Genomic DNA, 19,719 nt, shown 5'->3' with positions numbered 1-19,719 from the left:
CTTTAATATCTGCCGGCTCGCACAACGCGGTAATGGCCCTTTATGACGCCGAGGGAGCGCCGTTTCGCGGTGTAAATTGCACGTTGCATCGATTTACGAGGCGAACAGTAATTTCCACCATCTTGGGCTGCATGCGTTGCGCGTACGCGATGAATATACCGGAGCGTGTTCCGACCAGCGCGCTAGAAAATTGTCCCGCCCCGCGGAATTACGCTACCCGTAAGGTTGGAAACGGCTTCCACGGGATCCACCTCGAACAGGAATCACGCACGAACTGCGTATGCACATGAACGGCACGCGTGGAATTTCTAACCGGCGCTGGGCATCGTATTAAACGTAATACGTGCTCGCAAATACGAGTCAACTTCGGTGTACTTCTCGGAAATAGTGTTTCGTTTGTGGGTTGGTTTACGGTGTCGATACTCTCGCGAACGGAGGGCTGAAGTCGTAGAGCATGCTCAACCGGGACGATCTTTGCTGGGAAATTCTAAGAGGCGTCGAGGTGTGAATTATTAAAAACTATCGGCTTATAGGGAACGATAAGACGGAACTTTTCTGTATTTACAATTTATTCATACGGCGTTCAGTTTCAGAGATAAAAATTGAATACTCAGAAGCTCTCTTTCCTGAAATTCAATTTTTTGCAACGAACTCGAAACTTTTCAATTTTTATTTCCGAAACTAAGCGTCCCACGAATAAACTGTAAATGTAAAAAAGTTCCGTCTCGTCATCCCCTAGAAGCTGATATTTTTCAAAAATTGATTCAACGAATACAAACATATCTCTGATTAGCACAACCGTTACCCGTGCTCCAATCACCATGGAAATGGCGCGTCTCGGAGAAGAAGTCCCTTGGTTCAAGGCTGCCTGTCCTTTTGCTACCATACGTGGAGTAACCGCAAGTTAAATCAACTTTAATTGCGAGCGCAGGCTACGGTAATTACACTCGGAATCGGGGAAATATTCTAATTATACTTGCAATCAGAAGCGAAACAACTGCAAATCACACTAATTATACTTTCAATCATACGTCGAATGACCGTCTGTAATAATAACTTTAAGTTGTATTAATTGCCCCCGCTGTTCCGAGTTACACTAATTAAATTCACAGTAATAACATAAACCACTCGGTATCTAGCGGCAACCCGTGTGCAGGATGACCACGGGTAACTGTGTATTGCAAATATCGGACGTTCTGGAGTAATTAATACAGCGACTGCTACCGAGATCGTTAAACGTCAACGACGGGGTTTCAATTAGAGAAATAACGAATGATTTCCTTTCTCGCCGATTTATCATTCGGTTTATATTAAAACATCGCCTGGCGATCGTTAATGTGCTACTATGCTACTGCGCGAAGGGAAGCAACGTCGGAATAACAACGATGTTCTGGAAATCCAGAATTATCAGAGTTCGAGCTTGGATCGAAGAAGCTGAGAATGGAAGAACGCGAGCATACGCAGAAACGAACAGAGCCAACGCGCCTCGAGGGATTTTTATGAATAATTCATAGCGGCCGTCCAATAATCCGGCTAGCCGCGGAAAAATATGAACAGATAATTAAGCGGACATTAAAGGCTATCAACGGCGAATATCCGATGATTAATAGGAAATTACTTAAGTGATGGTTGTTATTGATGGGGAAGGCCGGGAGCGCGGCTCGCGAGGCGTTTTCGCGTAATTCAGACACCCGTCATTTCGTTAAAGAGCCACCGATGATACGATACCGGTAATACGGTTCTCGTGCTCGTATAGATCATGCCACGCCAGCTTTGCTTTATGCTGTTTCTCGGCCGGTCGTTAGGGACGATCGTAACAAACGATCGAGCTGGCTCGAGAGCACACGCGGTAATGAATCCTCCGGTGATCGACGTTATTCGTTATTCGTTATTCGTTATTCCCAGAGCATTGCTCATCGTTCATCATGTATTATTCGTCATTCGTCATTTATTATTCGTTTCTCACCATGCATTATTCGTAAATTTGTTTTTTGTCATTTAATGGTGATCGGTTACATATTACCAGTTACGGTTACCAGTTATATATTATTCGTTATTTCTCATCCATTATTCGTTACTCGTCATTCATTGTTCGTTAATCGCCCTGCATTATTCGTCATTTGATATTCGTCATTTAAAAGTCATCGGTCGTTATATATTATTCGTTATTCGTAATTCGTTAGTTTTATCAACAAATTCTAACAAAATATTAGCGAGTAATTATTGTCTTAAAGAAGGACGTACAGCACGAGCCCGTGTAATCGTGAGATTTTTGAAAAGAAAGGAACAGGCAGTACCAGTCGTGTCGATCGTCACGTGAAACCGACGCTAATAGCTAATGATACGGTTATAGCCGGCCATACGTTATAGCTGGCTACCTGGCGACTCTCAGGCCACGATGCTTTCGCCGAGATAAAAGCTGCCAGCGTTTACGGGAGACCCTGTCGAACGTCATACCCCTCGGTGAATTCTTTCTCTGTCGAGTTCGTGATCGTCGTCGTGATGGTTGTTATCGATAGGAACGATCGCGCCGGCAGCGGAGCACGTCTTGTTCATACAGTTTTAATCGGTCCGAGGGGGATTCGCGATCGATTAACCGCCACACACGACGCATCGACGAGCGATTCCCATTCCTAGCAGGTGGAGGGATGAAGTAATAATCGTTTATCGCGATGCCTGGAATCGTAAAGGAAGCAACGCGTCCTGAAGACGTACCACGTTCGTGGGACGGCTGTTGCGGCTCGGTGTGTCTTCATACGTTCGTCCCGAATGGAAACGAGGATTCATGGTCTCCGCTCTGTCATCCGCGAACGTTTCGACGTAGTTTCTTGAAATATTCATCGGAGTTGCGGGAGGTGTAAGCAGATCGGAGCCCGCGGAACCCTGAGGGCTCGTCCCTTCATCGTTTGTTGCGACGCTTGGAATCCCGAAGGAAGGAACACGTCCCGGTGGCGTTTCGCCTCTTCGCGAGATGACTATTGCTGGATCGGAGTGTCTTCATTTGGTCGTCGCGAGTGGAAGCAAAGATTTATGGACTCTACTACGTCATTCGTGAGCGTTTCCAATGAGTTTCACCGAAGATGGGAACTGAGATGTACGAGAGGTAGATTGCGAGGAATAAGAAAAATTTGACGGCAACTGGTATAGATGGATAGCAATGACCATCGGGTTGTGAGACTCGCCCCACCAATTTGTCCAACCCGTCGAGTGAGTTCCGCGGACGCGTAGCAAGTTCGGCGCGTTAATTTGTCTAACGCGCGGAATTAGTTCCGCTAGCTTTGCGAAACGCCCCGCGATAATTTGTCTAGTCTACATAATTACTTTCATGCCGGTCGTAAATCCACGATTCGTCTGACCTATCAGTTCCACCGACATCGCGAATTTGGTAGCGCTAATTTGCTTAATTCGCGTGAATTAGTTCCGTCGGTTTTGCAAATTCAGTCCTAACGTCTGCGATTCCTTTCCATTCTGGGTACGAAAGAATTAAGCGCAATTACGGTCGTTCGTACTCGTTAGTGTTGTGGAATTGCTCTGCTACTTGAACTTGGTGCAGGACGTAGAAAAAGATTCACCCTCGTGCGTGACGAATCATTCGGTTTGCTTAGAATTTAGACAATGTCGAATTAGCTAAGCTTCAACTTGGAAAAGTTAGCTTAGAAATTAGTTAACTTTGGATTAGTCGATCCCTAACTCGGTTAGCTTAGAAATTAGTTAATTTTAGATTAGCTAACCCCTGACTCGGTCATCTTAGAATTTTGTCAACGTTAAATTAGCTAACCTCCAACTTAGAAAAGTTACCTTAGAATTTAGTCAACTTTGGATTACTCAACCCCTACCTCGGTTAGCTTAGAATTTATTCAGCGTTAAATTAGCCAACCCCCGATTCGGTTAGCTTAGAATTTAGTCAACTGTAAATTATCCAGCCCCCGATTCAGAAGATCATTCCCAAAAAATTGACAATTTCTGGCGGGTTTAAACGAAAGTCGTCTAAGGATGACCTCGCGCCGCGTCCACCTCGTTAATTGCCGCTGTAATTAGTTACGCCGCGGTGCAACGGTCGGACGAGACACGTTGCAAAAAAAAAAAAGCGGGGAATTTGCATAAAAGCGTAAGCTTCTACGACGGTTGACGAGCGAAGAATTCCGTGGGGTGCAATTATGGCGAATTTATTAGGGAAGTGGTCGCCGGGCGTGCGCGTAATGGCCGTTTTCTAAATATAGGACGGCGAACGAACGAGGACGGTCGGCCGTGGCAGGAAGAGGTGTACGACGAACGTGTCGTAGGAAGGCTTCCTGCAATTCACGGCCCGGAATGAGGTATTCGTATGACGGGACATGTGTCTGCCCTTCCATTGTGATCGACACCACCGCCCGTGAGAATCGATTGGTCGGTTAATTAAAGGATTTACTTTCGCCACGAGCCGTCACTCATATCTGGGAAACGTGCGCTGGGTCGCGATTCGATCCTGGACGGGGTACAGCTGATTTGGTAACCCGAAGAGGAAATTTTTGTTTTCGAACGGCTGAACAGGTTGCATCCCCGATTGACTTTGAGTAGTATGGGGCTAACTCGGGCTTCTGTGGATATGTTCACGTGGAGGATTCCAGGTGGAAGACTGGCACCGAAGGTGATTGGACCCTGACTGGATGAAACGTAGGAAATTATTCATAAATTATAGGAAAGTGTAGCGAGTACAAGTGTAACGAGCCAGACGAAGGATACCTTTTACCATCCTCCTCCTGGGGGAATCAACTATGGCCGCACGTAGGTGTAAGCCTCAATTTCTATTCTAATGGGGGTTTTACTTGTATGACAGGTTGCTTCCTAAATTAATATCTGGGAGACGTGCGGTGGGTCGCGATTAGTTGATCGTCCAATGGGACACAGGTCGTTTGGTAGTTGCCTGGTTCGATTAGAGGAAGATGATAGTTTGGGTACTTTGGAGAGGACCCTCCATCGAGCGCTTTACGCGAACCTTTACCGACCTCGTTCCCTGATATGTTTGTATTCGTTGAATCAATCAGGGTATGTTTGTATTCGTTGAATCGATTTTTTTTTAGATATCAGCTTATAGGGGATGACGAGACGAAACTTTTCTATATTTACAGTTTATTCGTAGGACGCTTAGTCTCGGAAATAAAAATTGAAAAGTTTCAAGTTCGTTGCAAAAAATTGAATTTCTGGGAAAAGGTCTTCTAAGTTTTCAATTTTTATCTTTGAAACGAAACGTCCTATGAATAAATTGTAACTACAAAAAAGTTTCGTTTTGTCAATCTCCACAAGGTGATATTTTTTTTAAATTCGATCGTTCGACTGTTATTTTTTTTTTTCTAAGACAACAGCAAGAAGATCAGACCACTGTGAAATTTCATGAAAAAGGTCAGTTTTTGAATTTTTTATCTCTGATACTAAAAGTCCTATGAACAAACTCTAAATAGAAAAAAGTTTCGTCTTATCGTTACCTATAAGCCGATATTTTTTTTTTTTTAAATTCACACCTCCTCCTCGATAGCTATCCCAACTTTTAAATTCGAAACAGAAAAATGAAAATTCATGGGAACGATGAGAAAGGAAAAGGGTATCGATGAACGGTGCCCTCGCAATTAGAATGTGTTTCGAAATCTGCAGTCGGGCCCGAACACTCACGCGCAAAGAAAAGAGTCGCCGTGTACGCGAGGAATAATTAATTAGCGGCATTCGTTTCGGCAATCGAAAACAAAGATGGACGTTTGTATCCGTCGGCTGGCGAGGGCGTCCCTTGCATCTCAATTGCCACCTTCCTGTATCGAAACATTAACGAAAAAACGTGCTAACTATATCACGTTGCTTAAACATGGCTGGTAAAAAATTGTATTACTTCCTATGTTCGATAGAATTTTTTTTAAAGTCTGCAAGACTCTGCAGGGTATCTTTTATTTACATTAACTGTTCCGTTCTGCTAACCAATCCGCGGTTACGTCTGGAAATCCTTGTATTCTTCGGTAATAAATTGCAATACCGTATCGAAGAACCGTCTACTTATTAAATAAAGAATTTACTCGATAATCGTAAGTACAAATTGCGCACAATTTACACAATTAATTATCACATTATCCTCGTCGGAATAATTTATCCGTATTTACGACGTGAAATCGCGTAAGAGAAATTTTAAACTGCCACGCGCGCCTCCCCTCCACCGGCAGGATCGAAAATGGCCGCGCATCCGGCGCGACTGATTCCGAATTCCGTTGCGATAACCCGTCAACCGTTGACATCTTGATTTTCGAGTGGCCCTCCGACCCTTTCCACGAACCGATGAATCCTGATTTCCAATTCGAAGGGGTTGACCGTCCCGTCGACGTGACGATCCTGCCGATCCGGTCGACGAGATCTCGTCGAGATCGTTCTTCTCCATCGCGAGCCAAGTGCGGGCAAGAATGTCCAAGGACGAATTATATTTAGCCATACCGAAGACACTGCATCCAAGGATGCGATTTATATCGATGCATCGCATTTAATTCCGACTGGTTGCGCGCTCGAGCGCGAATACATCGGAAGCGTCGATTCGTGGGAAATAGAATAGATTTTTCGATAGAAGTTTGACAGAGTATAACGATACTCTGTACACAACAATTTTCATCCGCGGAAGTTTCGACGCGGAATGAAAAAACGACGTGGGCAGTCATCGCTGGTAATAATTATCGCCCTCGCGATTCTATTTCCGTGGTCCTTTCTTTCTTCCTTCGAGGGGCCCTTCGCCAAGGATTTCGCGTGGGCGAGCGAAGATTTACGACGTGTAACGACCTGCCACGATCATTTAAAGCGCAGCGCCTTCGATGCCCGAAACGTTCAAATAAATTCTACATCTGGCTTCGTTCTAACCATTTCTTGGTTTAAAAGAGCGTAGGGAGGATGAAGCGAAGTGAAAATTGTCATCTTGAGTGGTCGCGATTTTTCTGAAATTCTGAGTCGGAAAAACTGAAAATTCGTCATCCTGAGTAATTATACGCGACATAAATAAATTTTTGTTACGTTTAGCGTGAAGAAAGTGCGAAATGGGAAAGTGTGGGATTGGATCGAACCATCGAGTAACACAATGAGAAATTACTCGTCAGTCGGTAGGATCGGTCGGATTCCGATCGTGGGCCAGACGCGTCGCGGTTCCAGGGCGAAAATTACAATGGTAAATGGCTTTGAATACAATGAAACGTCTATGATGACTTTCAAAATGGCCGCCCTGTCCGTAATGGAACAGGCGTCTTCGACGACTTTAATTTCGATCGTCATGAATTTAAATCGTCCCCTGACGTCGCCTTACATAAAGAGAAGGAAAAATCCTTTCGATAATTTCCATTTCGGCCATCTAATTTTTCTCGTTCAAAACAGCTCTAATTTTTCAGTTCATCGCGAACAATATTTCGATCCATCAACGCGTTCGTTGCTCGTTTATTTATTTACTCGTCGATCCTCTAACGGAAATCCTTGTTCGATATCCTAATTACTTTCAACAACGATAATTCAACTCAAGCTCGGCGGAAGATAAGAATTCCATTAACTCGACGACACACGGTACGCGTACCATTTAATAAAAGCGCTCATTATCCTCGAACTTAATATTCCTTTCTACGCGGCCATGATTGCGATTTATCGAGCGGTTTCCGTTAACGCGCCACGAAATTCGTCTCGACTCGACGCTGCGACTCTCGTTAAGTAAACACATCTATTAAACGTGAAAACGCCGATTAACCCTCTCTCGAAGTCGTTTTCAAATTACAATTTATTACGTCGGGGCGGCGTCGATTTTCAAACTGGAAATTCAATTCAACCGACGCGCTGGTTTCTAATTACAATTTATCATGAAATTCCAATTAACGCAGCGCAAAGCTTCGCGCAGTGACGACACGCCGCACTTGCACGTTTCGTATGCAAATGAATCGGCTCGTAGTCGTTATCGTTATTCAAATAATAACGCGATCGATAAGCTACGAGTAGATTAGGTAATAAGTTGTGGTGAAATTTGTCGCAGGAAACGGTTATGTAAACATGTGGATACGTAAAGTAGGAGGTGCTCGGATTACTTGGACGTATAATTGAAATATTTATGGATTTATGATAGATTTGTAGTACGAACTCTTATCGGTGCCGTAATCGACGCGGTCCTCGACGATGAAAGCGAACCCGTGTTTCGCGATACCGTGGCTGGTAATCGGCGTTGGTTAACGCTAATTAACAGTGAACTTGGCAGTGGCGCAGGAGGTCAGCGCGGCAAAGGTAAACGCGCGCGACGTAATCGCGCAACGCGTGATTACCAGCGCACGCGAGCGTCGTCTGGTGGTGTCCGTTTCATCGAGCAGGTGCGCGCTCCTACGGGGGATGGACATCCTGGAGCATGACGCGGTAATTACCCGTGCTCGCTCGTCTGTCCCGGTTCCAGCCACCGCCTAGACGCCGATCGAACACTCTAGCCGCTCGACGCGCAACATCTTTGCGGAAAAAAATTGCGGAAGGTTGAAGAGGAGCCTCGAAAACTCCGCGAAGTTAATTACGGAGGCAGGAAGCAACTCGGGCTGCGAATTCACTGCTTCGTAAGTTTATGAAATTAATTGTCGGGGTGGGTGGAAATTTGAGGTGCGAATTCACGGTTTTGTGAGTTTTTGAAATTAATTAGCGAGGTGGGTGGAAGTTCGAGATGTGAATTGAAAGCTTTGTAATTTTGTGAATTTAATTAGCGAGGTGGGTGGAAGCTTGAGTTGTGAATTCACACATTCACAGCTTTGTAATTTTGTGAAATTAATTACCGAGGTGGGTGGAAGCTCGAACTGTGAATTCAGAGCTCTGTAACTTTGTGAAATTAATTACTGAAATACCTGAAAACTCCATCTCCAAATTCCCGTCTTTGAAGCTTCGCGATAATTTCCATTATTTTTCCATCAAAAAATTACCGAAGCTTCGTCGAAGTCTGCTTATTACGACCGACAAACGTTCGCGCAATAACACCTCAAAGGTTCCTCTTCGAACAATTTTCAAAGATGTGTATTTTAAATTTCCCTAAGTATACCTGTTATAAAATTCCTTACGGAGTACACATCTCGTAGTCACCCCGAGTAGCCAGGTACTTCGTGTCCAGAGTACCGGAGTCGTTCCGATTAAATTGGAATGGAGTCGCAATTAAACGGCGAATCGTTATCTGGCGATTAAATTGCAAATCGTCGCTGGATGGTCCCAGAGAGTTCCTTCAGGGTCGCGACGGTTTTCAGCGTGGCAGGGACCGGGACGGGACGAGTTGTTTTTTCTCCAGGCGAGAGGGAACATCTGCCTTCCGCGCGAATAATGGAAACTCGTGAAAGAGGCTCGTCCTTCGTTAACCGGCGCGAAACGGGCGTAGGGACGTCGAGTCGGTTTTTGCTTTCAGGGATATATCGCTGGAATCCTTTCTCGAGACGTAAACCCACCCGTGGGCGCGACCCTCTAACCCAGTTCACACGACTCGCGTGCTTTTGTTCCAGTTCGCAAAGGGACTTGGAACTTGTAACTTAAAAGGCGACAGATCGTGCAGAATTTCCTTTGAAGGGTAGCAAACGTTCGTTGAGGGTGTAGGTGGATGTTTATCGCTATATATGTATGGGTGACTTTTTGAGCAGTTGAACCTTTCAACCCAACTTTTCTCTATTTCTATTCTGTTCGTCTTCGTTTTTATTAAGTTCTTCTCCGTCGAACGAAAGTACGATATTTCCGAGCAGGCGCAGAGAAAATATTATTCTTGGTGCAGCGTCGTCCCAGAAGGGTGGAACGCTCGTCGAATAATTTATAGAAATCGGAAATCACTCGTGGGACGTGAGGAAGAACACGACGAAAGTGTAAAGCCGTCGCGGCATGGCGATCGTCAACTACTTGTCATCGCCCGGATATATTTCGTTCGGTCTCGCAGTCGTACCGATACCCTTCGTGGTTTTTCTCGCGATCGAGAATCGAAGGATCCTTTTCCACGTCCTCGGGCCCGGGAACCACCCGTCAGGCTCGAATTTCACGGTTTCACGCTGTCCCCTATAAGCAACGTGGAGTTTCCTTCAAGCACAGTTTTCCAATCGCCGCTAGAACAAAATTCGTGGAAATTTCTACAAACTCCAAATTTCGTCTCGAGACTGTCAAAGATCTACGTGGTTTAACATTTATCTTAGTGTTTAATTTTCTGATCTATCTCATTCACAAATTAATTTCTCTAGTTCCTTAACGAAACGTTCCATCCAAAAGTTTCATCCACTTCTATTAAATATTATTCATTTACGGATGGAAAATATGGATATAGTTTCAGTAACACTCGAGGAGGGTACATGAGTATTTTCTATCCGGTAGACAACATCTTTCAATTAACACGGCACCACGGGGCGGTGAAGATTCAATTACAACCAAAAATTCAAAATGGCCAGCCGTTCCTAATCTCCGCTCGCCGACGTTTAAAAGTTGCCAGCGATTCCCGCGATAACTCTTTAATGAATTTTTAAGTTTCATTTCCGTGCAATTAAAATTTTTTCCGTCGCGGCCGCAACGAGTTGCTCATATTTTCGTTGCACCGGCTAAGCAATATGATTAATCAGCGTGCTCGGATCAGGAGACGGCGGGTCGCGGAGGAAACGTGTAATATTTATAAAACATGCGAACGGAAGCTCGATGTTGCAACTCATTTCGACGCGTCTGAATTACTCGTCGGCGGATAATAAATCTTTGTGTCTGGACGTAATTCCATATATACTAAACTATCGGAGCTATTAAACGCTCCGATATAAAATTAATTATATAAAGTCCAACGCATACATGTACGTACATGTACATACTTATACATGTCCCAATGCTGGAAGACACAGAATATACGTGACAATTCCGGATGTATATGTTACTACAGATAAGGCGTCTTTTCGTATAAACCACAATCCTTTACATGAATCTGTATTAATATTTTGCATAAAAATTCCCAGTGCAGTTAAGAATATCCATCTTACAAATACGAAGACAAGACGAATATACCTTCCCGAAGAAAATTGATTTCGGTGTCGTCGTACGGGAAGTAAGGTGGTCATCGACTAATGGAGCCCCGGCTCGTCACGGACTTTTTTCAGCGGCTGGGGACATTTTTTGGGAGAAGACCAGAAAGTGTTTTCCGGCCCGGTGCAGAATCGAAGTCGACAGTTGGCCATTGGCCCCCGCTGTGATTCTTATGGGAAAGATCTTCGACGCGTTTCCGCACGGAAGAATACCATACGTCCACGAGATCCCACGGTGTCTGCGCCCGTAAAAATCGAGCGAAACATCGAAAGCCGACGTTCGTGTTTCTATTTTCCACGTGGACCGAAAGATCGTCCGTAATTAGAAAAAGGTGACGAACATTCCTAAATAGCTTGCTAAATAGCTTACTTAAAGGTCGACCACGGGGAATAAACCGAAGGGTAAACGTTACAAAATTCTCCTCTAATTATCGCGGCCGTTAATCGTCAATTTACGAAAGCACACGTAAGGTAAGGAGAAAATATTAAAACCGGACAACGTTTAACGCGAACCTCGTCATTAAGCCACGCGTCAATTAAAAAGGAGGAAGTAGACGATTAAGTTACCATCCAAGAATCCGTTAATTAAGTCTCTCTGTCTAATTAAACCTAAAATAAATTTTCCATGCTCCTGCAGCGATCCTCGTATTTTACGTATAAACGCGTTTAAGCTTCGATGACGTTACTATCCACTGCGATCAAATATGCACGTGTTTATATTTATTAAATGCATTTTAAACTCGCGATGTGGGTGCGCCGAGGAACAGGGAAAGTCACTTTTTAATCGCGTTTGTGGCATCCTTGGGAGACGCTTCGTCTCGTCAAGAGTATCCTCACGAAATCCCAAGGACACTCCGCGGCTATGGATACGTTGGATACGATGGATACGACGAGCCTAACTCTCCGCTCTTAGGAGAGTCCTCGACCGGAAACGATGTATCTCCGCGGATATGACTGCTGCATCGCAATGAGACCCAAACTTCGACCCCTCCATCCCCCTCCCCCACCCCCTGTCTATCGCGGACCATCGAGGGCTGCATTCGAAATTCGTGGGGACGTTTCGTTAACCCTTAGGTAAACATGTCAGAGTCGCAACCTCAGGGTCGAGGAGCACTTTGTAATCATCGGTGGTTAAATTCTTTTTACGAGAATATATTTAAAGCTTTTTAATTATTCATCTAGCTTAATATTAATTAGAAATTCTCAGCTGCTCGTATTTTTTCACCAGAGCGTACGTAGGTGACACGTTTCTCGAAGTGTTAATTTTCAGGATCGTACCCGTGAAATCGCTTCCTGTACGTCGTTGCTGGACCAATAACGTAGCCGATGGTGTGCACGTCTGCGCGCCGCTTGCACGATTTTCCCATGGGGCACTTATGCCATCCACCTGACCGAGGTGGCCGCTAAGCACGGGGACAGGTCATTAGCGATGGAAGGAAGCAACGAGGATGACCGGAAACCACGCGCGGAGATGTGACTTGCGCGGCTGGGGCCTTCTATCGGCAGGGCCGCCCATCGGCGTCGACCATCGACTTTGCAACGGTCAACAACCGAAGATATCGCGTGTTCGGGCTTCTTTTCTCGTCGCTACGGGTCCCGCGGGATCCTCTATTTCGAGAGCTGTCGAGCAGAACTCCAAATTCGAGGAATGTTGATCGAAATAAAAATGAACTCCAAGAGGCTCGCGTTTCATAAAATTCATTTCTTAGAGCTCTCTGCATTCGATAGAAATTAATTCCAGGGATCCCAAATTTAATAAAAATTAATCCTAAGAGTCCTGTATTTATTAGAAATTAATTCCAAGTGTCCCGTATTTAATAGGAATTGATTCCAAGCACTCCTTAATTTATATAAAAATTAATTCCGAGCACCCTCCACCTTCAATAAAAATTACTTCCAACGTTTAATGTCAAGAAAATGGACTTCCTTTTTCGCCAAGATCCTCACCCAAAACATCGCACCATGTCGCTTTGTTTCGCCGATGGAGCTCGATTGTTTTCCCACGTCAGTGCATTCGAATCGCTTCTCCGACGGTCAAAAGCTCGTTTCTGGGAAAGCTAGACCGTGAATTTCTGCGATGCGCCGTATTATGACAGCGTTTACAACGCGCCCGGCTAAAAAGAGTCCGCGAAACGGAGCTTTTTCACGGGCTCGATACCTGGAACCGCTGTTTAGTCTGTTACGGCTCTGCTCTCTTCAAAGGGATATATGTCTCGATTCGAAAGAGTTAATAATAAACGCCGCGCGCTGAGAACCCGCCGGAAGAAACTCGCTCGTACGATTTGCGGGCGCGTTCCTTCCGTTCGGTAAAATTGTTGCTACCGTTAACTCGAGCCCGAGAGCTTTTGTTACGTCGCGCGTTGCGTAATCATTATTCTCGAAGCAATTCTTCTCGTTTCCATGACGTTGAAAACGATGCCACGCGTGACTTTATAGTACAAAGAATTAAATAGAAATCTAATAATCTAATTACAGAACTGAAAGTTGCGTTTCTAAATCTCTTACATACATACAACAAAATTTTGATCAATTGCCAACGATTTAATAAAGTATAACAAAGTGCCTCGTGGATCTTTCATGCCTCCCAAATCCTTGAAAAAAAGAAACATTCTTTCTTTCCACAAACTCGTCGACGATTTTTCCACCAGTGTCAAAACAATCGTTGTTCAACGTCGACTTTAACACGATATTTATCGAGAGTGCACGTCGCGAGGCTAATTTATCGAGACGTACGTGTACCTACGCTGTTCGCTCGTGGAAATTTTCACTGCGTGTTTCCGAGGAGAATGTCGCTCTAGGGATTAGGTACGACCGAATTTAGGAGGCGATTGCTCACGGCGGAATTCACTCCGCGGGAGGGAAAACAATGTTCTAAATTTACACGGGGCGCCGCGATCTCCCGATCGATAGTCGCTACGCAGCCTTCGATTTTATTGCGTGACCATTTTCGTACGGGAACGAGCCCAGGTTGGAAATGTTCCATTAGCGACTCGCTGGAGAGCTTACCGAAGTATTACGAACATTATTACGAACATTATTACGAAATATTCTATGATTTGTTCGACTGCTTGGAAATGTGTCTATATTGAAAACTGGATCTGTCTGATGAGCTTTTAATAAATGAGGACTATTACTCGGAGTTGTTCCCGCTGAAAGCTAATGCAAGTTAAAATCTTAACAAACAAATACTGCAAGCGTTTGAATCACTCGCGAATTTGTTTGTACGACTGCTTGGGGACACGATCTCTATCTCGATCCTTTAAAATTTTTAATAAACACATAACTTTTACACAACTTTTAAAAAAATTAAAATTGCACACGTATCCTCGAACAATTCCTTAGTATCCTTTCTACATCGAATCCTTGCGCCATCTAGGAACCCTTAACGAGTAAAAATTGCACGTGGAAGATAATCCGATCACCCATCTGTTAATAATACACAATTTTAACAGTAAAGCATATCTTGATACAACGAGTGTTCCGACGCAAAGGAACGCCTATACTCGGTCTTATCGACTCCTTCCTTTCAGAAGCAAGCTCCGCTGTCGTGTAATTTTAATTATTACTGATCAATGCACCGATCGCGAAGTCCAATTAGCGAGCAGCAACCAGACCGACGAAAGAAGTCACGGTTTACGCGGCACTCGAGCGTAACGTCAAGTTAATTTAATATTAACGCCGTGCGAGGTACCGGCCACCGTTGGAATTGTTAATTAATATCTCCCGCTGGCCCCCGGAATCCCGGAAAAGTGTTTATCGCGGGATATATCGGCGTCGTGCCGACCTAATCGTCGCGATCGCAGTTAATTAAAACCGACGCGAACCTGATCCCGAACCTTGGCTCGCGCACTTAATTACCGACTTTCAGTTATAAATAAACAATAATCTCGAGCGTCGACTCTTACGCGAGCTGACTAATCGTTATTTAATGTTGACTTAATTGCGCCGGCGAATGAATGACTGGGACACTTATCGGCCGACGTTATCGACTTTGACGACCAATCGACCGTGTCTACATTCTCGTTTCATTTCGTTACGATTCGTTCGACGATTCGCGAGATCGTTTATATCACGAGGCGTTTCGTGGAGATCTGGAATGGCTCGGGGGTATTTTTACGTTTTTACGTTAGATGTAGAAATTGATTCTGTGTCTTTGTATTCCATCAATTATTATTTTTTTTTCTTTTTTTTTCGTAGGAATACGTACTTGGTAGCTCGAGTCTCAACCCGATGGACATCACGATTTATCTAGGTTATATGAAGCGTAATAAAATTCTTCTTTTAATAGATTACAAATATAAAGGGTAGTTTGTATTATCTTTAATTGTACCTAATATCCATCAGGTTGTGACTTGGTACGTTGATACTTCAACGTACCAAAATGGCGGATTATGCGTGTGCTTAAACCGAAAAAATTAAAGTGTGAATCATCGACGAGACGATACTCGATTATTTCGATTCGATTTTAGTTTCCATCTTTTAAATGAATTCGGACGGATTATAAATATTTTTCGGACCTCCAATGGGAGTATCGTAAACGTATCGAGTAATCGGAGTGCAGATGAACATTGCAGAGGTTCGGGGGAATTCGTTTCGCAGCGTGTTCCTTGAAGCGATCGCAGGATGCAATTAACAGCGGATGTTGAGCCACTTGAAACGCGAATGGTAAAAGAACCGTGCTGGAAATACAACCGCAAAGTGGCCACTTTGCGTACCCGCTTCGATAATCGTTTAATATCGAGGCTGCCCTTAACCGTACGGTGAATTTTTCTCAAAAAGAAAGATTCGTAAGGAAAATTCATTCGCGCGAAATACAGAAAAACAAAACGTCGAAAGATCTACTTTCGTCGAACGATTCGATGCAGGCTGCCTTCTGGGGAATCCAAGAGGCGACACGTGCTCTTCCCAAATGTGAAAAGCTCCGTTTCCCGCCGGAGTGGTCCAACGACAACGTTGATCGTCACAACGAGAATTTATTCGAGATGCGCGTGGGCGCGACGTACGTATCCCCGAAACCGCAGCCTCTTCCCGTCCCTTGGAAAAATAAGAATCGGAGGAAGCCACGGGGGGGGGGGGGGGGCAGGAAACGAGCACCGCGTTCCCAGGAGCGTGAGACAATTCATGGTTGTCGCTCGACGACAGCCGAAGAGCTACGAAGTGTCCCACTGAAAGATTTTCCGTCCTCCCTCGAAACCGTAAATGTCACACCACCGCCCTTCCCTCCGCCATGGATTCTTCGAATGATTTTTTCTCGAACTTCCAGAAACTAAAAAAATAGAATTCGACTCTCGGAGAAAGCAACTCGTGAAATTGATTATAATTGAGCTTGGGGGATGTAGATGAAACAGAACGACGTCTAAGAGACGCGAGATTACACTTTGGTAGACCTTTGATCGAATTCACTGTAGATTATATCGATGTATAATTTTTAAGCGATTCGCAATTGGAATTGGAATTTTTTGACTGCTGAAATAACGCATACGAACGATTCGATATTCGAGATGTTCGTGCGAATGGGAATTAATGCATACGAACGAACGAATTAATGCTGAAATAATGCGTACGAACGATTCGATATTCGAGATGTTCGTGCGAATGGGAATTATGACCATCTGTGGTTGTCGGGCGTGTTGGGGGCACCAGGCGTTACAGCGTTACTATTTATACCGGGCGTCTAATTCGTTCCTGCTTGCGGGAGGCTGACGAGACGGATTTGAGGTGTTTTCGATCAGCGGCGACGGACGGACCGTCGACGTTGACGGAGAGTGGGTTTATATCAGCTGCTCTCGCGTCTCGACGTTTATTAATTAGCGGGATACGTCGGTGCTGGGGGATAATCTTCTTTTCGGTCCCGTGGATGGCGCACGAGGAGCATCCTGAATATATATTTTCTTTATGAAAATATTTTGACCTCCATCTCCCTCCCAAAACATTGATTACCCTCAAGTTCTTCGTATCTCTATTTCTGAACATTTCTTTTCAATTTTTCAATTTTGTTCATATTTTTAAAAAAGTATTTCTCTTCGAGGATCTCCGTGGACACTTGATTTTTCGATTCGGTTGGCTAGGACCGAGAGAGGAAGAGGGTGGAGATATTTGGCACCTCCTGTTTTCTGCAGGACTCTCGAAACCAGCTGGGAGTCGTAAGGTGCCGGTCAAGCAGTCCTCGTGACGCGAAGACGCGTATCGAGTGACACCGCGTTTCCAAGGGTCGTCCTTTTGGCGATTTTTTTAGGTCAACTTTCACCTAATTTATGTTCCCTGGGATTTCCGGTCGGGATCTTTACCCTTGAGTCCACAAACACGTTCGTGACCAGCGAGAGGTTTCACAAGTTTCGTTCTGTTTGCCAACTTCCACTCGTCGAACGTTTTTGGAATATATTTTTCGTTCTATTCATAATGAGATGGTAAGAAATTATTCTGATAATGTTTCTTAAATCGTAGTTAAATTGTAATTAAGTCCCAGTTAAAATTTCAAGTCGTATTTTTATGAGAAGACAAAACATTTCATTATTATTCCCACTAAGTACAATTCATTTACAGAATAATTATTTTGTCGGAAATAAATGGTTACAGTGGAAAAACAGAGGAAGGAAATCATTTCCGAGCTTTTCAGTCGGAGAGTTCTTTCACAGGAGAAGAAGAAAGTACTCGAGAACGAGTCGATAGAAACGCGAAGCAGAAGCGTGACTCGATCGTGTGATTTTTAAAGAAGAAACGCAAGAAAACACGCGAAGACCAACGAACGCGTTAGAGGCGCGAACCACCGAGGGGGAATTGTGTTCTTCTCGATTCGTCGCGGTCGGAATCGATTCACCACGGTCGTCGTAGATTCCACAGTCGATTACGGGACTAATCGAAAAACAAGCGTGTTTATGCTTCAACGAGATCGTGAAAATCAAACAAATAAACAAGTTTGGTGTCTAAGAGGAGACGCTATAGATCTCGGATAGAAATGAAAAATATAAACGTGACAAAATAGGACAGAAAATAAATTCACACTAAAAGAATTAATTCCTCGAATAAATCTCAGGGAAAACGAAATCCCACCTAAAAGAGTTACGTCTCTCTTCCCTCAATTTTTTCCACCATGGTACAAAATTAAACGAGCTTCGATATTCCCGTCAGGTTAAAAAAAAAAGTCCAGTAGCTCAACGGCCGCAAATCATCGGATCACAATGCCGGAATGGAGGATCACAAAGGTCCTGTCCGTGGCACGAAAACGATCGAATAAATCAACAGGAGAGAAAAAAAGAGTTGTCGGCTTGACGCCACCCATTTCCCTGGTGGCTCGAATCGCGCTAATGGCGCCCTCCTCGATGAAATACGACCGATATAAGCCCTGGCGATCGTGCCTGCGTTTTTAAAGCGTCTCGTCTCGTACTTTGAATTAATGCCTCTATCGCGGGACCATTAGAAACGTTCTTTTCCCTCCGAGAGCCGTAAAGCGAATTCCTAGAGCGTTAGGTCGTTACACCGAGCAATTTCTTTGTAACCTTTTGGGAGAATTACGACTTTACGAGGGCCGCGTTCGGAATATTTCATTCCAAGTAGACGCGCGATGTTTTCGTGGTGTACTTTTAATTCGAATGGAAAGTAAAGAATTCGAGGAGTTTTTTTTTATATTTTCATATACTAAGATTCTTACCTATTCGTATTTTTATATATTTCACGTTTACTAAAAGCAGTTTATTAAAGAAATATATCGAAAGCAATCCTAAACGGTGACTCCGAATAACTTCTTCCTACCAACCCTCGCCTTTTCATATCGCGTATGTACTATACGCAGCAGATCGTCTATAAAACAAAGTACAAACTGCACCCTATCCTCTAAAAGAACAGCTCTAGACACCATGAAAACTCGTAATAAGACAACGAATAAACCGAACGAGATCGAGTTCTCCATCCCCGATGATTTATCCGTGGTCTCGTACGCTCCCCGCTAGAGTAGCAATTTGGAGCGGCGAGTAATCGATACGTCAATGATAGGCCAGAGTAAAAATGGTGGAACGATTCGCGGTGTAAACATCGCAGCTACGTGTAATCATCGAATCGCATGATAGACGGTGGCAAAAGCGTGACAGAACTTCTACCGCCTAATAATAGGCGTAAGCCGAGTCCACGAGTCATTGCGATTAAACCAGTCATCGTTTCTTTCTATAAATAACCGCGTCGTAACAGTGGCGACTGCCATGGAAAAGGGCTGTGCAGCATCACCGGCGGGCTCGTTCATGGTGTCTCGCACGGGTTTCCTTGGCATTGGATGTCTGGTGGAAGGGAGAGCCTCGGTGGTGGTTGCAGCACATGTTTTTCAAGTATGTTTCGGCGACGATGGAAACGCGGTAGGAGCAGATTAGGGGTTGGTACTCGCGGTGATAAGATCGGGAATTACCTGGTGGTGACGAGAGGAGCTACTGGATTCTCGGATATTTTATTATCGTATTGGTATCGAAAGCATCATACGGATATCGTTGTCATGATATCGGCATGTTCGTTGTTACATTATCTTCGTTATCGTAATGCACGTGTATGCACGTGTGTATGATATTATGTTTATGATACTGTCATGTTTATTAATATTTTCGGTATTATATTGTCTTCGTCGTAGTATGACACACATGTATAATATTCTATGCAGGACTCTGTTATGTTTGTCATCATGTTTGTTGTCATACTGTTTTCCTCATGATATGGCACACCT

Source organism: Hylaeus volcanicus, chromosome 4 (genome assembly GCF_026283585.1).
Source record: "Hylaeus volcanicus isolate JK05 chromosome 4, UHH_iyHylVolc1.0_haploid, whole genome shotgun sequence".
Taxonomy (NCBI): Eukaryota; Metazoa; Arthropoda; class Insecta; order Hymenoptera; family Colletidae; genus Hylaeus; species Hylaeus volcanicus.
This window is presented reverse-complemented; position numbering follows the sequence as displayed.